Here is a 5,031-nt window from a genome sequence, read left to right as displayed (position 1 = left end):
CCCCACCTCACCTGGAGACCGCCACCTGTGTGCTCCTTCCTGGGTACCCCATACAGCTTCCTGTCACCCCGGGGGGGGGGGACACTGGAGTCAGAGTCCAGGCACCCCCGACCATAGCCCATGCTAGCTCTTATCTCACCATCTTGAGGCATTTAATAGCATGGAAAACAGCTTCCCTGTCCCAAGCGGAAACCAGAGAGTGAAAACATTCGCCGGGCCTACCATCTTTATTTCCCTACATCTCAAGGGCGGTGGCATAGAAAACGGGGCTGCATTCACTCCATGAAGATCCCAGGAGTCGGTCGGAACAAGCACGGCAGGGAGGCAGAACTCAGTGTGAATGAAGAAAACTAGGCTGTCCCATGAAGTAGGGAGCCTCCTGTTACGAGAGCTGTTCAGCAATGTTCACAGACTGTCCCAAAAGCACTGGAGCAGCTGGGAGGTGAGTCAAGACCCAGCTCCGGTAGGACCACTCTTTGCCCGGTACTTGACAAAATGCTACAAAATATCTTTGAAACGAGGTGTTGGGGGGGGGAGGGGTAAAAAAGAGCCGGGCGGTGGTGGCGCACGCCTTTAATCCCAGCACTCGGGAGGCAGAGCCAGGCGGATCTCTGTGAGTTCGAGGCCAGCCTGGACTACCAAGTGAGTTCCAGGAAAGGCGCAAAGCTACACAGAGAAACCCTGTCTCGAAAAATCAAAAAAAAAAAAAAAAAAAAAAAAAAAAAAAAAAAAAAAAAAAGAGGTAAAGGAGGAGGGAGTTGGAGGGCTTTGAAGAGTAAACTCTTTTCAAAGGGGTGGTAGACAAGCTGACTCTTGAATACCGTTTGTTTGTTGTTTCTGTGGTTATGGGATGAGGATCACAGCTGCCCACCCCAGAGGGCATCACGATAATAACCACGCAGCTCCCCTTTGGGGGCCTTGTTTACAGGCACAAGCCTTTATCTGAGCAATCTACCTACACACTCCCTGACACGTTTTTGTTTTTTTTTTGTCATTCGCTTCTACAGAACCCTGAAAAAGGCAGGGTCCCCATTTGAAGGCCGACAACGCAGAGCCGGAGGCTCGAAGTTAAATGGTACATCTGAGCTGAGACTCTTCAGTCTCCTGATTGGGTCCAGTGTCATCCACATGTGCACGTCAATCAATCTGTCGTACCGCCTCCGCAGAGCTTGCCGTGACGCTCCATCAAAGCATCTGGAGCTCGGCTGAGCACCAGACACGGCTCTGTCTCCTGAAAAATGTGCAGGAAGCAGGTCATCCTCCAAAAATGGACCGTTTCCCCCCCCCAAACACCCCCACTTCATTCAGGACAGAGGTAACATTTGCATTATCGGTGACTGAATAACTACTGGGGCCAGTCAGTCTCTCAGGGGCAGGTGTGCTTTTCAGCTCACCTGGTCCCGAGTTAGAGGGATACTAGTTAATGGGTTTGTGACCTGTTCTGCCTCAGATCCAGGCCGTATCTGCCCATCCTCCATTCCTCCCTTCTGATTCACGGCTCTATTCTTGCAGACTATCCTTGCCAAGGGCAAGCCTCCAACTGCCGGGAGACCCAGGGAGGAGGAGGAGGAGGAGGATAAGGAGCAGTCTCTCTCCTTTTGCCTGGCAACATTACCCCAGAGCCCAAGTCCTACCAAGAAATGTGCACCAAGGTTGTAGTCCCCCCCCCCCCCCCCCCCCCGACTTCTGGCCACGGTGCCTTCTCTCTGGCCCTGTAGTCTGGAATGACAGCGGCTTCCTGTCTCGTCAGCCTCCAGCATGCTGTCCCCCTGTGTACCCTTCATGACTTCCCACACCTGCATGACTACACTTCCTCTGCTGAGGTTTCTGGGTCGGGCTATGTTTTCTACATGGATTCCTTCTGGTTCTAAATCAGTGTGACCTGTTGAACTCCAGCCCCAAAAGGGTCAAAATGGTGGGCGGGAAAGGCAGTTCTGCCCTGAGTGTCAAAAAGACAGAGCAGGACAGGGAGGCATGGAAGGACAGCTGAGCTCCACTTGTAGCTTGAAGGTGAGGTGGTATGTTGGAGTAAGGATTCCCACCCCCAGCCCTGTCCGTACCCTTCCCTTCCCCTCTCACACCTAGTTGCATAAGGCTGAAGCATCCCTGGCATCCTTGGAGGCTCCGACACAAGAGTCCATGCCTCTCGAGTCCATGGGCCAGATCCTGTGACTCAGGGCTCTGAGCAGGCCAAGCTTCCAAGTCCACGTCACCTCCTCCATCAGGACTTGGTGAGAAGGCCTCCCACAATGATGTCAGCAAAGGAAGCAGGTGTCTTTCCACTCAACCTTCCCCCTCTCTCCCCACCCCGACCTGGAGTATCTGGGACACAGAAGGGACTCTTAGTTCGGCCTCCTTTATTCTCACAAGGCGCACCCTCCCTCACCAGGATGAGGGGGTCTGCCTGTGACTCCGAACAGCCTTGCCCTGACAGAGTCGGTGGAAAAAGGAAAAAATCACACCGAAAGAAGGAAGCCATAGCCTTAGCTCCAGGCTCACTGTGGCCCCATGACATGCCCACCTCTAAGCCGTCACGTGCTTTACATCTATCCATAGTGCTAAAGAGACCCTCCCAAATGCCCACGGTCTCCTGCTCACACAGCTGTACTGAGTGGGTACCGGGTACTGGCAGTTCGCAGAGATGAGTAACCTAAGGTCCCGCTTTCAAAAAAAAAAGAATTCCAAGAATCGGGAGTGGGGGGGTTTGTATCCAGGATCAGCTGGGACCAACGAGACTTTGGCCATGTGACTCTTGCCTCCTCCGCATTCTCGTGTATAAAATGGAGAATATAAGCACCAAGTTGTAAAAGTGTTCATGTAGGTAACCAATTTGGTCCAGGATGCAGAGTTTTAATATCCATTGACTATTTCCTTTTAATTAATAAAAATAATTTAATTAATAAAATAATTTATTAAAATCGTTTACACGCTAGCCTGGGGAAGCCTTGCTTCTGTTCACACCGAGCCCTTCACAAAGCCTCTCCCCCCCCCCCCCCCCCCGGAATAGGATAAAAACAAGCTTGTTCTTTCCCGTTTCGGTGATCTTCAGCAGCCTGACCTCGGAGGCATCCCATGCGCACCCTCTGTCCCCCTGACAGCCTGGCCGACACCCCTCCCGGCCGGATGTGCTCGCGGAGGGCCAAGGTTGGGAGCGTTTCCGGGACGGCTGGGTCACACTGTGGCTCTGCAGTGTCTGGCAGCCCCACCCTTCCTGGCAGCCAGACCTCCTCCTCCTCCTCCTCCTCCTCCTCCTCCTCCTCCTCCTCCTCCCCTCCTCCTCCCCCCCTCCCCCTCCTCCTCCTCCTCCTCCTCCTCCTCCTCCCCCCCTCCCCCTCCTCCTCCTCCTCCTCCTGCCTCTGAGAGCCTGCCAGCACCCGGGAGGGAGAGTGGGCCCTGGAGAGGCGAGGTCCAGCTCCTCGGGGAGGGCTAGACCCGGCAGCGGGGACCCGACGGTCCCCCACCCCACCCCACCCGCCGCGCGCCCTCCTGACCTGCCACGCACACGCATCTCAGAGAGTGCCAAGTGCTCCTCCTAGTGGGGAAGGAAGGATGCGCGACCCCGGACTGCTGCCCTTCTCCGGGCAGCTACAACCAAGGGCTCAGTCCCAGGCCAGCATGATAACTGCCAGATGACATCAGCTGGTCCCACCCTACCTCACAGTGGGAAAGGCCCGTTGGTATCCAGTGACTTTTGAGCGTGCCAGATTTTTGAGGATCCATTTTACAGATAAGAGCACTGAGTCAGTCTCCGGCTGGATTGCAGCTGCTTTCTTGTGTTACTCTCAAAACTGACAAGGGAGACAGGACCATACCCATGGCCCATGCTTTTCCACCTGACCACACAGAGACATGACACCATCTTGAGAACGGACATTATTCTCCTCTTTGCCCTCGGACCTTGATCACCAGAAACCAAGTGCCCTAGGGATATCCTGATTAAATGTCTTTCGACTGACTGATGACTACTGTTCTCAATGCCATCCCTCCAGAGTCAGAACCCCCACCCTTCCAACAACACGTCTAACCCCACCAAAGCAGAAGAAGGGAGCTTTCTGCTCCCTGTGGGGAGGGAGAGTTCAAAAAGTTGCCTCTGGTTAATTCTATCAGGCCAGCCTGGTTCACATACCACAGGGAGTGGGGCGTGTCCTCCGCCCTGTCAGAAGCCTGCAGCGGATCCCCTGGAGAGCCTCCAAGCCCCCCCTCCCCCGCCCTCACCCCTGCCTGTACTGGAGAGAGGGCATTTTGGAGTAACTCACTCATCAAGGAGAGGAGGTGACCCCTGTCCTGTCTTCCAGAATCAGACCTCCCAACCTAAATGAAGCCACATGCTGCCCTGGGGATGTGTGTCCTGGGGACCAGCCCTGGAGTTCTGGTCTGCAGACCCTAGCTTGGAGGCTCTTGGAAGCCACGGGAGGAGGAAGGTCCGCTGTCTACCATCCGCAACCTGGATCCTGTCACGGGAAGGCACTGGGCCTGAGCTCAAGGACAGAACAGGCAGGCAGTGAGCTGTGTTTTCTGGGAAAGCAGCCAGCCCTTGTGCCCTCAGGCTTCCGGGCACTGAGGAGAGTTGGTAGAGCAGGCACTGTCCGCCTTGGCTTCCTCAAGCCCAGGCTGAGTGGTCACACCCTGTTTCTGGTGCCAGAGACCCACAGCAGGGGTCCACTAACACTCAGCTCTTTGCACTCGAGGGGAGGAGGCATGGTGGAGGCTCAGAGCCACACCAACCTGTGCCCAGGAACACACGAAGTCCAGGTCTCTGGTAGCTGATTCTCAATCTGTCCCATCCCCCCTGCCTGGCTGAGCTGTCTGAAGGTAAGGGAAAGGCATTTGACCGGGCCTCAGAAACGCAGAGCTCCAAATCCTAGGTAGGGTGTTGTGTACCTGTGGGCACATGTCATTTCTCCTAATCCCAGCCTCAGTCTCCCAGACGGGCTTATCTTCCTGGTTGCTTGAAGCCTAAGAGCCTAAGATGCCTCTGGACACACCTGAAGCACAGATCTCTCACAAAGGCTGCTGTTTCTTAGTGTCCAA

At 55.0% G+C, this 5,031-nt stretch overlaps 1 long non-coding RNA gene across 1 annotated transcript; it reads right to left on the bottom strand.

Annotated features, from left to right (window-relative positions):
* Nucleotides 1–208: 208 nt before the first annotated feature.
* On the bottom strand, nt 209–3,637 carry LOC128111494 (uncharacterized). Its single transcript, XR_008218662.1, has 2 exons — nt 3,492–3,637; nt 209–1,231 (listed from the first exon to the last, which is right to left on the bottom strand). It is a non-coding gene; the product is annotated as an uncharacterized LOC128111494 (long non-coding RNA).
* Between the last annotated feature and the right edge of the window lie 1,394 nt (nt 3,638–5,031).

Source organism: Peromyscus californicus, unplaced genomic scaffold, assembly GCF_007827085.1.
Source record: "Peromyscus californicus insignis strain IS unplaced genomic scaffold, ASM782708v3 Scaffold_16__1_contigs__length_79575227, whole genome shotgun sequence".
NCBI lineage: Eukaryota > Metazoa > Chordata > Mammalia > Rodentia > Cricetidae > Peromyscus > Peromyscus californicus.
The sequence above is the reverse complement of the archived record's forward strand: the minus strand, read 5'-3'. Positions and strand labels throughout refer to the sequence as shown.